Source organism: Bos grunniens, chromosome 20 (assembly GCF_055505025.1).
Source record: "Bos grunniens cultivar Pamir isolate PY7600 chromosome 20, Bosgru_T2T1.0, whole genome shotgun sequence".
NCBI lineage: Eukaryota > Metazoa > Chordata > Mammalia > Artiodactyla > Bovidae > Bos > Bos grunniens.
In genome coordinates, this window is record NC_141184.1 from 29,474,282 (window position 1) to 29,496,636 (window position 22,355).

At 38.4% G+C, this 22,355-nt stretch overlaps 1 protein-coding gene across 5 annotated transcripts in view; it reads left to right on the forward strand.

The window, feature by feature from the left end:
* The first annotated feature begins 5,696 nt into the window (after positions 1 to 5,696).
* CDH6 (cadherin 6) overlaps positions 5,697 to 22,355 on the forward strand; it is a 150,185-nt gene continuing 133,526 nt past the window's right edge. For 2 of the 5 annotated variants that reach the window (XM_086362532.1, XM_086362536.1), the window contains exon 1: positions 5,697 to 5,829. The gene's annotated coding sequence lies outside the window, so the exon portion shown is untranslated. Of the gene's footprint in view, positions 5,830 to 5,958; positions 6,082 to 22,355 lie in introns of those variants that run through there. The other 3 variants (XM_086362534.1, XM_086362533.1, XM_086362537.1) reach the window with 3 other exon arrangements.

Genomic DNA, 22,355 nt, shown 5'->3' on the forward strand with positions numbered 1-22,355 from the left:
CAGCCTACCAGGCTCCTCCATCCATGGGATTTTCCAGGCAGGAGTACTGGAGTGGGGTGCCATTGCCAGGCCTCCCTGTCCATCACCAACTCCTGGAGTTCACTCAGACTCATGTCCATCGAGTCGGTGATGCCATCCAGCCATCTCATCCTCTGCCGTCCCCTTCTCTTCCTGCCCCCAATCCCTCCCAGCATCAGGGTCTTTTCCAATGAGTCAACTCTTCGCATGAGGTGGCCAAAGTACTGGAGTTTCAGCTTCAGCATCAGTCCTTCCAATGAACACCCAGGACTGATCTCCTTTAGGATGGACTGGTTGGATCTCCTTGCACTCCAAGGGACTCTCAAGAGTCTTCTCCAACACCACAGTTCAAAAGCATCAATTCTTTGGCACTCAGCTTTCTTCACAGTCCACCTCTCACATCCATACATGACCACTGGAAAAACCATAGCCTTGACTAGACAGACCTTTGTTGGCAAAGTAATGTCTCTGCTTTTGAATATGCTATCTAGGTTGGTCATAACTTTCCTTCCAAGGAGTGAGCATCTTTTAATTTCATAGCTGCAATCACCATCTGCAGTGATTTTGGAGCCCAAAAAATAAAGTCTGACACTGTTTCCACTGTTTCCCCATCGATTTCCCATGAAGTGATGGGAACAGATGCCATGATCTTAGTTTTCTGAATGTTGAGCTTTAAGCCAACTTTTTCACTCTCCTCTTTCACTTTCATCAAGAGCCTTTTTAGTTCCTCTTCAGTTTCTGCCATAAGGGTGGTGTCATCTGCATATCTGAGGTTATTGATATTTCTCCCGGCAATCTTGATTCCAGCTCGTGCTTCTTCCAGTCCAGTGTTTCTCATGATGTACTCTGCACATAAGTTAAATAAGCAGGGTGACAATATATAGCCTTGACGTACTCCTTTTCCTATTTGGAACCAGTCTGTTGTTCCATGTCCAGTTCTAACTGTTGCTTCCTGATCTGCATATAGGTTTCTCAAGAGGCAGGTCAGGTGGTCTGGTATTCCCATCTTTTTTAGAATCTTCCACAGTTTATTGTGATCCACATCAGCCTGCCATTACTCCCATCAAGTGCTTCTATAATTGGGAGAGGGATTAGTAAGAGAAAGGAATTTTTCCTTCTGGGTATAAGTGTAGGGCTTCCCAGGTGGTGCTAGTCGTAAAGAACTCGCTTGCAAATGCAGGAGACATAAGAGAAGTGGGTTTGATCCCTGGGTCAGGAAGATCTGGAGGAAGGCATGGCCACCCACTCCAGTATTCTTACCTGGAGAATCCCATGGACAGAGGAGCCTGGCGGACTATAGTCCATAACATCATAAAGAGTTGCTCACAACTAAAGCACATTGGCATGTGTGTGCACACTGGATGCAAGTGTAGGATTTTCTGTTTGTTCTGGTCTACACTAGTTATTTAAGAGAATACGCTGACACTGTGCATATCCTCCTACTAGGTTGTTCCTTCTAAACCAGGACATGCTCCTTCACTGATGTAGTACAGTCTGCCAAACTTGAGTTGTAAGTATTTCATCAGACAAATTTAGATTCTACCACTACACAGTGAATAAAATATAAAATAATTCATCAAATTTGAAGTCCACTCTACCAACCTGGAAATGCCCTGAGTATTCAAATGTCCAGGGTAGGTCAATAACATTTTGCTGCTGTGCATTTATCTAATTTGGAAATCTCCTGGCTATTGCAATCTACCTATAGTGATGAGTCAAATGATCAAGAGGGAAATGTCTTAATGCACCCTGTGATCCAACCCATTTTAAACACAGGATTGGAAACTCTCCCAGAATAAGAAAACCTGGATAAGCACATGAAGTTTGTGTGAACTTATTTTAGCTTATATTGAGATGTCTATGGCTCTCACAAAAGAGGAATTCCATCGAGGTTTCCTGTCTCCTTTCTTTCAGTTCAATAATACCCAAAGTAGTTAAAACTTTCCCCCCCCTTAAACACTGATGTGTGTATGCATGCATGGGTGTATATGCATGTAAACACACACAGGGCAAAGATAGGAAATAGCCCTTATTCCTCACTGAAATCTGTTCACTTGTGCACACCATGATAACTAAGTAATAAACATTGTAACATGTAGACTTTTTTCTGGTTGACATTGTAGATTTTTTCTGGTAACAACACATTTGAGGCAAACTTTAGAGGGAAGATTTGGATGAAGCAAAACTACCCATGCCAAGATTCTTAATTAGGCACATGGTTTTAAAAGTGAACTTTTTTCTCCTAATCAAGAATAACTGTTGATGATCATGAAAATGTTTTTATCAGGTAATCATTGCATACAGATGCACATTACTGAAAAGAAAGTCAGAAAACATGTAATTATTTATTTATATGCATCCCCACTATAAGGATAATATCACTTCTTAATCATCTGAAGAGAGATTTAGTGGAAGTTGAAAAATCCCTCATCAAAATTAATATCCCTAATAATAGTCTATGAAGGAGTATTTTTAAAAAATTGAAATTTTGCAAGCTGTAAAAGGAGAGAAGTTATTTTGACTGAAGCATATAAAATAATGAAGTAGTCTAAAAATTAATGAGATACTTCAGCTGCACCAAATTACTAAACAAAACAAGAGGATGTGTGGAATGGGACACTTTGGGGAATGTATTCCCAGTTCACAAGAGCATTCCCTTGCTGCTGCCCTCCATTTGGGTCCTGAAGGTAAAAGAATCTGCCTGCAGATACAGAAGACATAACAGATGTGGGTTTGATCCCTGGGTTGGGAAGATCCCCTGGAGAAGGAAATGGCAACCCATTCCAGTATTCTTGCCTGGGAAATCCCATGGATGGAGAAGCCTGGCAGGCTATAGTCCATGGGACCACAAAGAATCGGACACAACTGAATGACTGAGCACACAACACATGAAAGGGCTCTGTGTAGGGGACCCTGCTGCCTCCCTCTGCCCCAGCCCCGGCCCGGCGAACACTTGACCAATCAGAACTGCTTTCCAAGAAATTGGAAATGAAGCAGAAAGAGAAACATTCTTTCCAACAGGTAAGCTCTGGTACAGTCAGTGGTACTGCACTGAAGGTCTGACTGAGTAACAGAGAAGGCCAGTGTGAAGGGAGACAAAACAGAAGCATAAGCACAGTGAGGACAGGAAAACAGTACTCTAAGCTGAGTACTTGTGGCTTCCAAGTACCTGTTTCCAAGTCTTTCCAGAAGCCCTGCAGAATTTCCACTCTTGAGTTTCAAAAGAAGACTCTACATGATGATAACAAAGACCCTCTTATCTGTTTAACTCTCTCTAATTAGCTTCTGTTACTTGCCAACATGTTTTTGTGTGCCAGAGAATGAACTAGAAACAGTACTAATATGACACTGGATAATTGTATAACCTTAGTAACTCTCAGTTTTTTATCTCTGAAATGAAAATGAAATAATTCTGGATGTTTACATACCAGATAATCATTTGACCTTAATAACTCTCATTTTTTTATCTTCGAAATGAGAATGAAATAATTATGGATATTTAATTGAAAACAATGACTGCAGTAAATAATGCTAGAAATCCTCAAATATCACACAAAAATCTTTTTTAGTATTAAAAGTGCTGTCCTTTATGTAATGTTGCCACTTGAACTATCCCAAAGCAAATTGATTGCTTATCCATTCTTAATAACAAGTAGTTGCTTCAGTCACCTTTGATGTGTAGTTTAGTGGGGTTAGAAGAGTAGTATATTTCAAACAATTAAAGATTTCCTTTGTGAGATATAAACTTGTTCAACAGGCAGAACATCAATTTCACTATTATCCCATTTTTACTATAAAAATCAGTTATTCTGCACATCTTTCTGCAAAAGGCAGTCTTAAAATGTGGTTTATTTTTAATGGTATATATATACATATATGTATGTATATACACAGACACACACACACACACATAGCCACAGTTTTACCAGTAATATTTCTGACTCTTCTGCTTTCCAGTTTTCATTGCCTTGGACATGTTATTTAACCCATGCAATGCCATCATCAATCTGCTTCCTTTGTCCTAACGGGGAAAAAATCAGACTACTTGTTGAAAGAAGAATTCAATAAAATGATCTGTGAAAGTACTCTGTAAGTGATAAAGGACCGTAAAAACATAAGGAGCTAGTATTTCCAATTAAATGTATAGAATTCATAATCTGAGGAATGGAAGCAGCTTTCTTCTCGCCTACCCTTTCTCTACAAGATTCTGAATAGCTGCATGAAGAGAAAATGTTCAGCCTCCTTTTTGTTAAGGTGGTGGCAATTCTCCATTAAAGGAAGATCTTTTCAAGAAAGAAATTCAAAGTCTTTCCATCTTCCATGTGTGGAACATCTGTGCTAAACCCATTCCATGCACACTTCTTTGAAGCACTGACTGCCTAGAGGAAATACTTTGATTTTGGCTTTATTTAAATGCCTGAACTTCTATTGGAGAAACAAAAGATTTTCTAGTAAGAGCTGAGTTGGGAAGGAGACCAACCTCCAACCAGTTTAACCACTCAGAGGCCAGAGTAGCCTGGATCTTTTTAGCACACCATGCTGTGGAAATCTCCCCGCAACTTAAAGCATACACAAACAGATGGTTTGGGATGCTACTGACCCCGGGTGCGATCACTGTGGTAATTAGATTTAATTTTCCTAATCCAACAGTGCCTGGCTCCATCATGTCTGTATCTTTTATGTAGAAAACCATTACTCTCACTTAATATTTCAACATGCTTAAGATTTTGTAGCTCAGTTCCCTAATATTAAAAATTACTTTTAAAAAATTACTTTTTGGTTACTATAAGTATAGCTATGCAAACTGCTATGTGTACCTAAGAGTTCAATTTGGAGGTTACCCTACTTCAGGAACTTTCATGAAAGATCACAAATGGGAGGCAGACCTGAATATCATTACACACTCTTCTGCAAGTCTTTTGTGTCCTTGTATTAACTCATTTAGAAAGATGGAATCAACCATAAGTCAGTGGTAAGCCTGAAGGGTTTGGGTTCGACAGTTTCTGCAAGCCCAAGGAAGCATGGCTTCATTTTACAGCATCTTGGGGTTACTCATTCCAAAAGAGTGACAGAGATCATAGGACCATGTGAAACCTGTCTTCCCAGAAGAAAAGGAAAGACGCGTCTGAATCTATGTCTGCTTGCGTCTGGAGAACGCCTGTTTATGTTGTGAAGAAAAGCCGTCAGTACTGTTATCTCAGGAGACTGGGTTTGTTTTATGTGTGTGCATGTTATGCGTTCTATAACACGAAGCTGGCCAACTGATAGCGCAACGAGGTACCATGTCCCTGGAAATTGTAATTGCTTGGTCGGTTAAAAAAAAAAAAAAAAGAATATCCAACCGTTACAGATGATCGCACAAGATGCATTTTGATAGTATAAAGGAGGGTACAGACGAAGTCACGCAAGTTCTGAGTATGTCTTAACCCCCCCCCCCCCAAAAAAAAATAAGAAAGGAAGAGAAAGGAAAGCCTGGAGCGGAGGGAGTGTTACAGGCAGCGAATTGCTCAGGACTTCAAACACAGGGAGTCATTCTGTCAAGGGGAGGGGGCGGGCGGGGGCAGGCACTGGGCCTCTCTAACAAAGTCCTCCTCTCTTTGCTCCCTCCCACTTCATTCACTTGCAAATCAGTGTGTGCCCACAAGAGCCAGCTCTCCCGAGCCCGTAACCTTCCCATCCCGAGCTGCAGTTTCAGCCGCGGCAGCGAGAACGGCTGAGCGGGCAACTGCGGCGGTGGCGGCGGCGGCGACCGAGGCAGGAGCAGCCTGGGCGGGTCGCAGGGTCTCCCTGGGAGCAGGAAGGCGAGCGGAGGTGGGTTCGGTCTCAGTTGGCGATGGTGCATGCCTTTTCTTGTTTTAATTCTGTAGCGCTGATGGAAGCCAATCAGAGAGAGCGAGCCCTCCTCGCCCGGTGGGTGCCGCACGCTGGAGTTGGGAGGGATGTTCAGCCTGCGAGCCGGGTCGGGGCGGGCGCTCGGGTCCGGTTGCGCGGGCGGCGCTGCTGCCGCTGCCCAGAACGGGCGCCAGTTCCCGGGGAGCTTCAGCGCCGCTCCTCCGCCTTCTGGTAAGACCGCGGAGGGGCTTGGTGGGGGCATATGTGACGGGGCCGCCGGGAAGAACCCGTTGCCTTTCTCTCCGCCGGCAGAGGCTGCCAAGGGATCTCCGGCATTTGCAAAGTTGGCTGGTCAATTACCAAGGGCGCTGGTGCGTGCAGGACCCGCGGAGCGGTTTGGGGCTTGATTTATTTCCACCTGCCCACATCACAGGGTCTGTGCAGGGACCGCTTTGGCTGGGTTACGTTTCTTGGTTTGGGAGCCAAAGCAGAAAATTGGGTAGCTTGAAAACTCCTGAATGCTCCCAATAAGGAAAACTTAGGCTAAAGAGATGATTTGTCTCAGAGAAGATGCTTATTAAAAAAAAAAAAAAAAAAAAAAACTGTTAGCTTGCACGCCGGGGGCAACGCCTGCCGGCTCACATAGGGCAGAAATGCTTAGGTTGCAAGGAAAGTCCAACACTGGACTCCGAAAATGGAGCACACTGTCCAGGGAAAAGTCATGTGGAAGACGGAGCTCGCTTGTGCTCTTCCAAGGCTGGCCAGGCACAAATCTGGGGGAAAACGCCTCCCCCGGACTGGTTGGAGAGCAAACCAAGTGCGCCTGGTTTTCCGGTGTCCGATGCAGGAAAAGTGACGCCCCCGGTGCGATATTCCGGAATTGAGTAACAGGGAATCTTGCTATGTTGTGTGTTGCAGAGCTGAGATTACTTCTGTAGTTATTCTTATGCCAAGAGTTATCGGAGATCTCGGAGATGGGAGCTGCTGGAGAGGTCAGCGTGGTGCTCAAGTGGTGTCACTGCTGCAATAAAATCCATATTTTATGGGGAGTTATATGCAGGTCCTTGTTAGTGCAAGGGGGCTGTTCACCTGAGTTAACTACAGAGAACATCCAAGTACCAAGAAGTTTAATCATCTGGAATAGCCATACATTTCTCTCCCCTCTCTCGTTTTTGTTTTTGTTTTTTTTTGTAAAGACATTTTAATTATGATATTCACTCTATGGAGGTGTATCACCCCATATCTCAGCCAATTTTCATTTTCACTTACTGAAGCAAATAATGTAGGAAAGAAGAGGATTTTTCCTGCAAAAAAAAAAAAAATGTTGCTGCTGGAGTGGGTGATGTGTACATGTCTGGCTGCTCTGGAGGGGCACACATGCGAAATATCGGTTCTCTGAGTGGTTATAATCCAGGGGGTGCAAAATCCTCCCTGTATGGGAAAAGGAACACAGGGATATACCTTGTTAATGCACAACTCTTCTAAGAATGAAGAACAAATCAGCTTATACAAACGGTGAGCAGGGATTACTTATTTCCTTTCTTTTCTTGCTGATGCCTGTACCTGAAAAGGAAAGGCTTTAGTATTCTACTTTAGGAGAAAAAAACCTCTTCCAGTTTGGCTTTCAGCATCACCCTTTGTGTTTCAGTACTTGCACAGCTTTGTGCTGGCTATTTTTTTAGAGCCAGAAAACAAGTTGTGTGAAGAAAGAGGATATGATCAAGCAGATGTCTTCATTATGTCATAGGAGGAGGGCAAAGTTTATGCCAGAGGCCAGATTTTCAATGCAGAGCTCAGAAACTTAAAAGAAATCCAACAATTTACTGGAAAATGCAATCACGCAGGATTGTATCTCGCCCGTTTTGCTCTATGGTGTGTTCTAATTAAAAAGGTATTGGGAGAAATAAAAGGCAGATCTTTTTCTACCTGTTTTGATGGTTCATGGCATACTTCAGAAGCAGAGGAAGTAACCAATTTTTTCAGAAAAACATGAGAAGCAGCAGTGTATCTCTAAAGGAAAACAGCAATGGTTTAGTTCTACGTACTTGTCTGCAATTATCTTTTGCTACCTTTGTAAGTGACAGACTGGTGTCTCTGCAGGGACTTTTAGTCCCTTTACTATCTGGCTTTTACATCAATTTATTGCAATTCTATTTCTTAATGCTAACTCTGCAAAGATAATATATAGAAACACACTCATTTTCTACTAAGTTGCCTACTATCAGAAAATGTGTATATTACCTCTTCCACCCACCACTTCCATCAGCTTTGCAAGTAAAAACTTACTGAGGCACTCTTCATTTTAAAGCAAAAATCTCTCTTGAAAATATTGTTCTGAGATACTTGAAAACCGCTAATATCAACAGAAAGCATAACTGTAGCTCCAGGACATCAAATGATACTTCCTTTTTCCAAATGTATCAATAACTTGGAACAACAGGTTCTGAATATCTAACCAGAGCTAACTGAGTGATTGTACCACATAAGGATAAAAAAAGAGAGATAAATATGACAAATAATCTGAATGAAACCATGTTTCTCCCTAGGGAAGTAAAATGTGCAGTCCCCCCTTCTGGCCTTTACTCGCTTTGCAGTCCGGAATGCCAGCTTTCTGAGGCTGAATCCTTTGAACTATGGAAACTTTTTCTAGTTGGAAAGGACCTCTAGTGGGTCACGCCATGCACTTCTCCCTGCAGCTCAGCTGCATCATGGATTTTGTTATCTAAGATAATAAGCATATAACAGCTTTCCCTTCACAGACAAGACCGTATTCCCAACTCCTTTCATGACATTTATTCCAGGTCAAGACCATTACTGTCATTTGTGTAGTTCCTCTAATTTCAGGAACCCAAGAGTATTTGCACAGTTTCTGGGTATCTAGACCTTTGATAACTTCTCTATGATTCCAAATGAAAGCAATGGCCAATTAATAAAGAATTCACCACTACTAATATAAAATTTTCCTTATTTCTCATCTTGCCAAGATTGTACTTCCTTCACTCAAATTTACCCAATAGTAATAATGGCATTATAGTTATGACTCAACAAATTCCACATGAAGAAGCCCTACCATAGGGGTTCAGGCAAATATATGAAGCAATTGAAAAAAAGTAGAAAAAATGAGGCAGAAAAAAATTAACTAACCTTTCAGAGATCCATGAACATTGACAAGTTATACTGAACTAGAGGTTTCTAATTTAAAGAAGCCCCCATTCAAATAAGCATACACTTAAAATCCAAAAGATGTTTACATGCATATCACTCTTATTCCAGGAGGTGTTTGTCTTTTTTCTCTCTCTCTCTCTCTTTCTCTCTCTCTCTTTGATGTATCACAACATATTTTAGGTAACCTAGTCCTTAAAAAAAAACTCTGCCTGGAACTTACATAGTAAGATAAGTTCTATAGGGGTGAATCAGCCTCTTCTGCTGACGGTCTGCAGGTTTCAACTTTCAATTTAAAAATCTGTTCTAAAGTTTGAAATGTGTTCCAAATGAGATAACATCCAGCAGAAGCCAGTTGCTTTTGCTGCTAGTTTAGTCACAGCAGCCCATTCTTTGGGGTCGATCAGAATTAGGGTCTCGCTTATAAAAATAACAAGCAGTGACTCAGTCTGAATTGCATTTTTTAATAGTGTTTCAGCCTAGCTAGTGTCTACTGAGCTTACCTTATTTGTTTCACAAAAAGGTGAAAATGTAGATAATCAAACCTTCTCTGGTTTAAATTTTTTTCTGAATAATGATTCTAAATACAAAGACTCAAGCACATCATGTTAATAGGGGAAATTGCTGAAAGAAGAAAATCAAAATTCACACACACAGAGCATCCAGTTGTGACACTGTTCCAATGATATTAGAGAAGAAATAAAGAAATGCACAGATTGGGTTGATTTTTTTTCTTCGTTCTTTTTTTTTCTTTTCATTTTTTCTCTCCATTAGGATTTTTGTTTTATTTTGAACACAGATGAGAGTTTAAGGCACTCTCCTAGATCTAAACAATATTTTTGTTTTGAGTTTTCCTCTTATGAAGATTAAACTGGCCTACATTTTTAAAGTTCCTATTCCTAAGAAACGCTCACTTTTTCAAAGTAATCAGATGAGAAAATTCAGGTTTTCTCTAATTAAGGTTTACAGCCGAAAGTGTACAGTCTTTGTAACCCCATCACTCACAAGTAGGGAGATAAGGCAAGAAAAGTATACATAACGCTTGAAAAAGGTGGTACACCTTGATTTACTACATACAGATGTAAATGGAGTAAGGTTCTTTTAAGCCAAAGTGATTGGGTCAGAGGGGTCAAGATACAGCCAGTATTCTAGCTGGTCAAGACTGAACTATCCAGGAAATGTTTAGCTCTTCCAACAATGAAAACTAACTGAAGAATGAATGCTGTGAGCACAGATGCATAAATGCAGAGTGGACACATATGCAGAAGGTTCTGTGTCCCCCATCCCCACAGATTATTAGAGATTATTTTACTTTGTTTCATCTATTTAATATCATTACACTAACACTGTTGGGTGCTCATTTCCTCTATAAATCAGATCACCTTGGCTGAGATTTATAAGAGGAAAAGTTTAATTAAAGCCAGAATGTTACTATTAAATTTGATGTGCAGTATAAATGGGCAGCATGGGTCCAAAGCTTTTCCCACCATACTTAGTGCTATCTTGTGAAAGAGAACAACTCAGGAAGAAGTTGAGGAATACAAAGCTAGCCAACACAGGGTATAATTTATCTTCATATTTCACCACTTGAAAGAGCATTGTGTTTTTTCTCTTTCTGTAATTCCCTAATTTGGTAGATCTGCCCAAAAGATGTTCAGGAGACCTAATAAGTTATAGGAATGGAAAACAGCAAGAAAAAATTAAGTTGAGGCGGTGTCCCAAGTGACTACAATGAAAAGAGATGGGAGGTGAATTTTTACATAAGAGGAAAACGTAAGAATAGAAATAGAATTAAAGTCACCATTTTTATACAGGGTACACTTTCTACTTTATAAATACTATTATTAGATACAATTTTATAAACATGATTACATCATTAACATGTTTATAATCACTATGTGTCTCTAACATGGAATGTAAATTTGAAAGTTATCCTTTAAAAAAATCACCATCTAAAGGAAATGATTCTGCATGGATCATAAAATAAGCAGAGGAGTACGTTTTTAAAAAGTGGTCTGAAATCGCAGCAGAATCAAAGGAAGGTTTTCTTAATGCTTTGAAGAATATTGACTCTTTTCTATTATCTTTATTATTCTTCAAAGTAAATAGACATACTATGTGTCCTTCTGATAACCTAAAGTATACAAAAGTGATGAAGACCAAATATAAGTCATTCATTTGGATTCTATATGAGGTATCCTGTTTTATTTAGCCCCTTTTTGGTTTGAATTTCTAGGAAATTTCTGTTTGAGCCAAGCGTTTAATGAATGTACTGTTAACAAACACTTGTGGTATCTTAGAAGTAAAAGTGTGAATCTCTGAGAAATACAGAGCAGCAGAGGGCATGGGAATGATTTGATTATTTTGACCAGAGCAATGCAGGTTTTCAGGCTGAGGAAAATGTCTGTAGCTTATTCATTTCTTAAAAACCACTTGAAAGTATGCATTAGTGTTTATAGTTGTAGTAAAAAGAATTGTTTGGGGCATTTTTCTGAGCATAATAATGATACTTCTTATAAGAGAATAAATTGTCTTCTCATGTTCAGAGAGAGCCTTAAGTTGGGGGGGGGCGGTATTTCAGGAAGGTAGCTAAAAATAACAGCTATTTATTTCCATGATGGGGGGCATCACAACCTCACGGCACCCCAAGGGCCTCAGTCCTTTCTTAGTGCACTGACAAACTCACTGCATGCATAGCTTTGGGGACTGTAGGTAGAGCTGAATAAGATTGTGTCCATTTCCTTCTTTATTTGATGACTAAAAGTAATTATTTCCTTTCTTATTTGATGGGTAAAAATAATTTTCTTCTTTTATGACCACAGTTTTATTATTTCATTCCCATCACAGTTCAGTATTTGTTCTGAATAATTTCTTTACCAAGTAAAATTTTATAAGAAAAGGGGTAGAGGGTGGGGATGGAGGAAAGCAGGAAGGAGAAAGGAAGAAAGACATCCTCTTAACAATACAGTAATATTATAAATGGTTGATGGTGATAAGCCATTTCCATTAAACTCTATTCTTTCTATTAACACCATTCAAAAAGTCAGGTAGTTAACCCAGCCTTTATTGACAGTTTGACAATTATCAGAGAATGTGAGACACAGAAAGGAGTTTAGACATTACTTTACCCAATATCAAGGGCTTCACTGGTAAAGAGTGGAATGTGGAAGAGCCAGGTTAAATCCCTGGGTTGGGAAGATCCCCTGGAAAAGGAAGTGGCAACCCACTCCAGTATTGTCTGGAGAATCCCATGGACAGAGGAGCCTGGTGGGCTACAGTCCATGGGGTCACAAAGAGTCGGACACGAGTGAGTGACTAAAACCCAATGCCCATCGTTTACATTTGAGATACCTGATGACCAGAGAGATGAAGTGACCTGTCCATGGACCAACTGAATTCATCTTGTTCATTATCTCTCTCTTCCGTAACCTGAGCTTTAGCTGTGGAATAGTATAACTTTTTATCATCTCCACTCAATTCTGCCATTACAAATTAAAAGAGAAATTTAAATCTATAATGTCATTATTTATAAATATGCTATAAAGGAACAGGCATGGAAACTTATGGAGAAAATAAGGATTTATAACTTTAGGAATTTTATGTGTTTGTACACTTTTGTAAAGCTCCTATTGCAAAGAAGAATTAAAATTTTCCTTCAAAATTTTGACGATTACTTGGGAGACTGATAAAATGTAGGTTTTTATTTTATTTTTAATGATTTGATGGTAGTCTTGAGTATCAGTAATTTGGCAGGCTAACCAGTCATGTGTGCATTTTTGCAAAAAAAAAAAAGTTTATTGGTCAGTGATCAGATATGAAACATGATGACAACCTATTTATTGTGTTTTTTATAACTTTCCATTTATTCAATTTAAGGACTGAGATAGTGACCTTCCCACTTCTTTGGAGTTAAAATGTCAATTTTTGCATGAAAGTGTATGGATAAATTATGTTGTTTTTACCCTTGACAAAATTAAAATCTGCAAGCAACCCAATGTCAACCCTCCCCTATTTAAAAAAATAACTGTTAATGTTCCATGAAATCCAAAAGTCCAAGGACCACTGAGTTAGATAATGAATAACATAATATTGAAAAATGACTGACTTAGTTTTCTTCTTTGTTTGGATGAATAGAAAGTAAACGGGAATTACTTTTGGAATGATAAGCCAAATAGACAGCCCAAAAGATAAAAGTCATTCTATCAAAAGGTATTTTTGGATCCCTTATTTAAACTTCATAGAGATTAATAATAACATTTCAAATAACAATATAATCTTTGACTATATTAATAGGTCCTCCAAAATTGTACTTTGCCAAGGTCATGGCCAAAATGTATCATTGGCAATGAATTCACCTATTTGATTACATAGTGGATTACTCGGTGGAAAATAAGAAGTTTTAACTTTATATATAGTTTTTCTAAAAACCCAGCCAGCTCAATTTAACCATACCCATTATTAAAGGGGTATTTTTTTTCCTAAAAATAAACTTTATATAACCGTGGATAAACACAAATTTCCTAAGGTGTTGATTGATTTGTAGTTTAAGGTATGCATTGTTAGGTCAAAAAGCAGTTGCTTTCTACATTTCAGTCATGAAAATGGGCTTATCACATTTTTAGCTGCAAAGCTTAAACCTCCTTTGCAGGATTAAAAAAGGGGAATTTTATTAATCAACTATCATTCATTTTATAAAATGTTTGGAACTGCTCGATTTCACACTCAACTAAAATATTTTAAGCTCTTCTTAGCAACAGGTTGTGATTTAACACTCATAAAAACTGTGTGGTTGGACTGAGTAATCATGATGAAAAATGATAAAATTCACCAAGATTGGTATAGTACTGCTGATCCTAATTTGTATCAAGTAGAGCTACTCTATCTCCCAGTAATTAACTATTTGCCAGTTAATTACTTATATAAAAGTATGTAGTTGAGATTTTGTCAGTGTTTCATAAAGAAATAAATTCTGTGAGGGAGGCCTTGTAATAAGTATCAGTGCCACAGTTTTACTCTCTTTCTGACTCATATCCCTCTTTAGTAAGAAAAAGATGTTTGGGGCAGATCCTTATTAAGACAACAGAATGAAGGGGTCACTTACTGTCATCAAGAGGAGGTGGTTCCAAACCTCCAGATCCAGCTCTGCAATAATTTTTGAATTCAAGGAAAGTATATTTACCTGCAGGTAAAGTGCCTTTGAAATAAGTGCAGGCACACCAATACAGGTCTCGTATTTTAAAACTTTGTCTCATGATACTTCCCTTCTTCAGTATGCTTTTTATTCTCAGATGCCAGATTCCAAGATATCTTTACAAATAGCACCATGGTTTTATTTTTCAACTTCCCCCTGCCTTGAGTTTAAATGTATGTTTACTTTGTATTCTAAAAAGACAATGAAATTAAGTTTAAGAGATGACCCAACAGAGGGAAGGACACTACTAGATGTCGAGTGATCATGTGAAATGACTTTCTCACCAACTAGAATGCTAAATAGGACAGTTACTTTATTTAAAATATGAAGCTGAAAGCTACAAAAGAGTAAAATGCTCCCAAGTGATTTAGTTTAGTCTGATGTAATGAAAGATTTTTATACAGCAGACAGAGAGGGGAGAAATTGTTGAAACCTATGCTGGGTTAACTGTGCACCAAAGAACAAGAAGTTTGCTTTGCACTGTGGATATTCTGAACTTTAATAGAGCATATGTTTGCTTCCCAATTTCTCACTACATTAAAATAAATTTTTAAATGGCTTTTTTTTTTTTCGCCATATGAAAATCACAGCTGTTTAGAAAAACCAATCATGAAAACAAGAGCCAAACCTGCCCTGATTTGTAATTAAGAAATAGGCAATGATATCCATGATGTTATCAAGAAGGACTTTAAAGCAAGTGAAATTTGGGCTGCGTTTTAAATTCAGTAATCCAAAGAAGTAGCTACAGGGCTCCAACTGCTCAGGAGATACTCCACTTGTCAAATACTTTGCAATTTAGTTTTCACCTGATTGACAAGTTCTCCTAAAAACAATGCCAAGACTTTGGAAATTTTCTTGAGTCCCTGCACAGAGAAAGCCCACATGATACAATTACAAGATGCCTTGTGGAATGAACAAATACAGGCTGGGGAGAAAGGAGAAAATGATTTTAAAATATCACTTCTTTCATCTCAAGATCACAGTTTTAAGATGAAGGCATCACTAGCAAATGTAAGCATATAGTGAAGGCTCAATAAATGCTTACTGTGAAATTCTTCTCATACAAACTGCAAAAGATTCTCTTAAATAAATACTCCTCCAATTTATTTCCTTTTCAAGTGTATTCACACCAATGAAAAAATTCAAGTTTTCTATCCCATGCTATAGTGTTTAATAATTTTGACTCTGTTAAAAGAAGCCAATTTCAAAGGAAACCCTATCAATGGTGTCCTCAGAGCTAGAGAGACTAAGCATGTAAACAGAGCTGCCCAGCTTTCAAAATTGGCCACCAGACCTCTTCTTCCTCCAGGCAGATTTTTATTAAACTTGGTATTAAACAATGTTGCCTGGAGCCTGATTAACAATTTATGCCTTCCTAAGCAGATTAACAGAAGTCTGTCATTTTGATTTTTTAATTCTTGTGTTTGGAAACAGGATGCACCTCTGAGTTTACACTTTCAATTTATGTATTTTATTTTCAGAATTCAAACTTAAACATTGTTCTTTTCTGAATTTTTTTCTTTTACAGTTTTAGTATCCATGTGTGTTACTATATATTTTCTATGCTAAATAAAGCAATTGCTTTTTTGCTAAGCGATTTTCTTTTCTCTCATTCAATCAATCCTAAATGTTCTTTTAAAAAATATTTTAAAGATATTTTGAATCTGTTACTTTCGAGAACACAAGAAGATTATTGGAAGTGAGTAGGATAATAATAAAAGCTAACACTTAGGCAGCACTTACAATATTTCAGGCACTATTCTAAATGGTTACATGAATTTAATGTTCACAACAATGTTCTGAAGAAAACACTATTAATCTTCCAATTTTACAGACAAAACTGGGAGAAAGAGTAGTTAAGCAACTTGCCCAAGGTCACACAGCTAGTACATGTCAGAGCTAAGATTAAATCCTGGCAGTCTTGATAGCCCATACTCTTAAATATTAAATTTTTGTGCCTTTTGTGCTTAATATGTATGTATATATACCCAAACAGATGGTAGATAGATGAATAGATTCAAATGTTTGTATCTCAAATTCAAAAATAATGTCAAAATTGTAAGGATATTTATACATGCATTTATATATATGAAATATATGTAACATATACATATTTCTCAGGAATCAAAAAATATAATTTTAAAGAAAATGAGAAACATATTTCCCTTTCAAGTCTCGGTGAATTTATCAGTATATTCCCACAACAAGTTAGATCAATTAATTATAGCCCAAAGCAGCAGATATCAGCCTCACAAAAGCCATTTAGCTTTAGGCCTAGCTTTTCACTTTCATTTAAGTCAGTCTTACAATCACTTACTGTTGGTCCCAAGGGAAGCCTGGCAAGTTTCTGGAAGGTTTAGACTCATCAGTCATTAATTTATTCATTCTATAATATTTACTGAGACCCTCCTGTGCCCAATGCTGGAGAGATACTGGGATGATAAGGCAACATACATAGCACTTTGGGGGAAACAGATTCTTTCTTCATATTTTATACAAAATAAATCCCATAAGAATTAAAGAGTAAGAGTATAAAACAAAACTGTAACTTTACTGAACTTAGATAAATATATATTTATAATCTTGGGGTGGCAATTGACTTCCTAAGCATGAAGCCAGAACTTGAAAACACAGTGAAGGAAGTCAGCAAAGTGAAGGAATGCATGCTTTAGTAATAACAGGCCAATAGTGCCAGCTTTGTATAAAAATGAATAGGACATTCACAGTTCATTTTATTCGTATTCTCCCCATACTTAGATCTTACATGAACATGGAAATTAGTCTTTCATTTCAGGTTACATTATGATCGATTTATAGGGTCTCTATTCATTTTCAGACTTGGTATTTGACCTCCTGCCCCAATTGAGAAAGAACCACCACATCCCTCTTCATTGCCAAAGGCTCATTACAGTTTTATTTTTAATAGCATGCCTCAAAGTACTTTAGACGTCCCAGGTGGCGCGAGTGATAAAGAACCTGCCTGCCAGTGCAGGAGACCTAAGAGATGTGGGTCCAATCCCTGGATCGGGAAGATCCTCTGGAGGAGGGCATGGCAACCCACTCTAGTATTCTTGCTGGAAGAATCCCATGGACAGAGGAGCCAGATGGGTTATAGTCCATAGGGTCACACAGAGTCGGACATGACTGAAGCAATGTAGCATGCTGTACATGGAATGTTTTCATTTGTTTCTTTCACTGATCCCTACAATTCCCCTGGTGAGTTTGTGGGACAACATTAAATAGAAATACTTTTCATCAAGAAATCAACAGAAATTAAGATGTAAGTGATGGAGGTTCAATTTAATTCAATAACTATTTAACCAACACTTAGGTGCAAAGCATTGTATTGGTGCCATGGATAATACCATGGCATCCAGTTGGTTACAATATGCATTAAATATAGACCTACCTCAGATATTGTAGGTTTGGTTCCAGACCACTGCAATAAAGCAAACCACATGAATTTTATGGTTTACTAGTGCACATAAAATATATACTGCATTAAGTGTGTAACAGTATTGTGTCTTTAAAAATACACAAATCTTACTTTAAAAATACTTTAAGGCTAAAAAACACTAACCATCACCCAAACCTTCAACAAGTTGTAATATTTTTGCTGGCAAAGGGTTTGAAATATTGTGAGAATTACCAAAATGTGACAAAGAGACACAGAGTGAGCAAATGCTGTTAGAAAAATAGCACTAATAGACCTGCCCAATGCACAAACCTTTAATTTGTCAGAAAAATACAGGGAGGTATACCTATATTAAATATGACTGTTAGAAACTGCCATTTTAGAAACTTATTCAATGAATAGATAGATATTCTGTCAGAATTGAGCCTTTCAGTCATGAAACAGACTAAGGTCTGCCATTATTAAATCTAGACTTTAATGTATTGACATCCAAGCTCAATACTGATATTAATATTCAGCTCATGTACACCAGAACAGCTGTCCAGGTTGCTTACCTCCAGTATCCCCACTCATCTTCACTGACCAAATCTCACTGGATATTCAGGGAAATGGTCAAGAATCTGTTTGTCCAGCAAACTCTCCCTGACTTCCACTCACCTGTCCCACCCTCCTCTTAAGATTTTTCACTGCATGATCCTATAATAGCCTCTACTTAGCCTCTAAGTCAACCTGTTGTTTCAAACATCTCTACAAGATAGGCCAGATCTTAACCTATCACACTGTGAGCCTCTAAAGAACAAGGCCTCTGGGTCTTAAACTTACAAGTCTAACCAAGGCCTAGCACTGTTTTTGGAGACTGGCAAGAACACCTTAGATGTTTATAGAAAGAAGAAATCGACAGTATTCATTATAAAATTGGACTACACTTATATGCTTTTACATTATTCATGTTGGTTTAGTTTTTGTTTCTTGTAATCCGATTTCCTCTGAACATTGTGTAAGCATACACTTAAGAAGAAAGAAAGGTCAGTGCCAGCCTTCTAGACACCCCAGACCAAAGGAGTATACCCAACAGAAGGTGCTGTCCCCAGGACAACCTTGGTGTCTTCAGCCAAATGTCTAACATAGGGTTCAGTTCAGTTCAGTTCAGTCGCTCAGTTGTGTCTGACTCTTTGCAACCCCATGAATCGCAGCACACCAGGCCTCCCTGTTTTTCACCATCTCCCGGAGTTCACTCAAACTCATGTCCATAGAGTCAGTGATGCCATCTAGCCATCTCATCCTCTGTCATCCCCTTTTCCTCCTGCCCCCAATCCCTCCCAGCATCAGAGTCTTTTCCAATGAGTCAACTCTTCGCATGAGGTGGCCAAAGTACTGGAGTTTCAGCTTTAGCATCATTCCTTCCAAAGAACACCCAGAGCTCTCCTTTAGAATGGACTGGTTGGATCTCCTTGCAGTCCAAGGGACTCTCAAGAGTCTTCTCCAACACCACAGTTCAAAAGCATCAATTCTTCGGCCCTCAGCCTTCTTCACAGTCCAACTCTTGCATCCATACATGACCACTGGAAAAACCATACCCTTGACTAGACGGACCTCTGTTGGCAAAGTAATGTCTCTGCTTTTGAATATGCTATCTAGGTTGGTCATAACTTTCCTTCCAAGGAGTAAGTGTCTTTTAATTTCATAGCTGCAGTCACCATCTGCAGTGATTTTGGAGCCCCCCAAAATAAAGTCTGACACTGTTTCCACTGTTTCCCCATCTATTTCCCATGAAGTGATGGGACTGGATGCCATGATCTTCATTTTCTGAATGTTGAGCTTTAAGCCAACTTTTTCACTCTCCTCATTCACTTTCAGGGTTACAGACCACATAACTGATGGGTCTTCCAATACAACACCTGAATATTTTATTGGGGATGTTTTCTTATCTAAAAGTTTCTTCAGTCACTCTCACCAAGGTGTAGAATTGTTTAGAGGTTTTATTAATGTGTTCAGGTTGAAAATTGCAGCTGCATAAATGTTTTCTCTTTGGAATAGACTAGCATGATAAACCTTGGTTATCTTTTGGTTTATTGTCCACCCAGAGTAGTACATCAAATAGAATCTACAAAACAATCTTATGTACATGTTTTATAAGCAAAATCATTTTCCCCTAAATTTCTACCCTGGACATGTTTCTTGAGGTTCCACAGAAGTCTAATACCAGAGTCTACATACCTTGTTATAACCTTGAACACAACTACACAAAATAGATTGAATTAAATTCAACTGATTATGTAGTCCTGTTTCATTCCTTAAGTGGCAGTCAATACGTGAAATGGGATCTTCATGAATATTATTTGGCAATGAAATATGCAGTTCAGCCCAGCTCTCTCTGAGCATGCCAAATATTTTGTAAAGTTTAAGATGAAGAGTGAGAGAGGTTTGGATGATGTTCTTTATACTTCCTCCATTTAATGTGATATCCATCAGCCTGAACTCAAAAGTACATGGAGAATTTTAAATTTACTAATCAACAGAAGTTAGTTTGTTTTACCTAAGTGGATTTCCTAGAGTAGAATAGGTACCATGGTACATTCTGGAAAGTTTGTCTCCTATCTCACCACTATGGGAAATTGTAACTTCCAAGGGAAAACAATAGACCTATGGGTTCAGAAAAGTTAGGAAAGTGATTCCCATTTCTCTGGTTAACACTTCCTTTGGTTAACTAACACTTTCAATCAGTAACATCTCACGTTAACACAAGTAATCTAAACTCTGAAGAGGCAGCCTCTCCCATACTTCACATCCCAACTTTAGAATAATAAGTAGAGAATTAAAGGATTTTCAGGAGTGATTAAGCTATTGGGGGTAAAGGAGAAGCCAATAAGAAAGCCTATTAACAGTGGAAAGGAGATCAGAAAAGTAAACTATAGTAATTCATGTTCAGCATCCTAAAGATCTGATTACTTCTTACTCTTTATTATCAAGTATTTTCAGCTTATGCAATAGGATGCTTTGGGTTATGAGTGAGAAAAAAATCCTATTTCAAACTGGAAAGAAAGAAATAAAGTTATATTTGCAAAAGAGACATTCCACAGAAATGCAGGTTCCAAGTGATCCATAGATGAGTAGTAGCATGATCAAACACTCTGGATCTTTCTGTTTATCCTTCCTTGTCATCTTTAGCATCAACTGCATTCAATGATCGGAGAAGGTAATGGCACCCTACTCTAGTACTCTTGCCTGGAAAATCCCATGGACAGAGGAGCCTGGAAGGCTGCAGTCCATAGGGTCGCTGAGGTCGGACACGACTGAGCAACTTCACTTTCACTTTTCACTTTCATACATTGGAGAAGGAAATGGCAACCCACTCCAGTGATCTTGCCTGGAGAATCCCAGGGATGGGAGAGCCTGGTGGGCTGCCGTCTATCGGGTCACACAGAATCAGACATGACTGAAGTGACTTAGCAGTAGCAGCAGCAGCAGCAGCAGCATTCAATGATTCCCCTCAAACTTTAAGATGATTGCCAGTGGCTACTGGAGCTACATCCTTCCTTATTCTTGTCTAGCAAAAGAGAGAGAAAAACCTCTCTCACTATCAAGAATTAAGGGTAGTGTCCTTCAGTTTGGCTGAGCCAGTATAGGACATATGACCACTTAGTATATTATTAACTGCTAGGAAATTCCATGTGCTAATTGGCTTTTTAGACTAAAGGTCTATTCTTGGGATCAGCTTCCCTTGATTTTAATTCCATGCATGGGGTCAGAGGGAGGAAATATATCTAGACAAAACTGGGATTCTATCAGGAAGAAAAAAGTTGGGAAATGAACATTGGCTAGTTAACAAACCCTGTCTGCTACAAGTTAGCCTGAGAATCAGTATTACTCTAAGTAAAAAATCTTAAGTGTTAAGTGGGTGAGGGATTCAAAGGAATTCAGTTTCATAAACCATAGCTTTACAGGTAGTAGATAATAAGACCAAAACCCACCTGTTCCATCAAATGAGGGTTATCAGCAAAATGGCAATTAGAGTGATACTAAACCATTTTAATGACCTCTGTTCCTATATTTTATTTTACTCTGTGCATGAAGTGGGTTTTGGTGTATTTGTTTTGGGAATATACTGACTAGAAATACATCACTGTCCAAAAAGAAAACATTTTTTTCATCTAGGGAGTTGAGGCTTAACTAGCTGGAAGGGAAGTATAATTTCATTTTGTTCTCATAGTCTCATTTAGAAAATAACCTTAAGAGATTCAAAGGACATTAAGCCATGTGAGCACTCTCCTTGCTCTCTAGGGGCTTGGCCTGGGCTTTAACTTTTCTAGCTTTTTCTGAAGTGTTTTCTTAAGCAACATTTTTGCCTTTAGCACTGTCCTAACCACTGGAGCTTTAAGAAATCTTAAAAAGTATTGTTTAAAAATAGCCTCACAAAACAATTTTCTTTTCTCTGCCTTGCTAAAAATATCCCAAATCTTTAAGAATGTTGTTTTTTTTTTCCTCTTAGGTTTTATTTGAAAGGCAACTAAGCTGAAATGCAGATGTTTATCTAAATCCAAGTCAAAACGGTTTGAGAAATAATTGCAAAATATAAAATGAAAACTCAACAGAGTGCTGCTCTGCTATCTGGCTAATTTAAGGCAAAAGTGAGGTTCTAAGGTTGCTTTTCTAACAAATGCATTTATGTGGATGTGATGTATGCCACACAACAGGATGTTCCTGAAACATACTGTAATAAAATCTAAAGTCTAAATC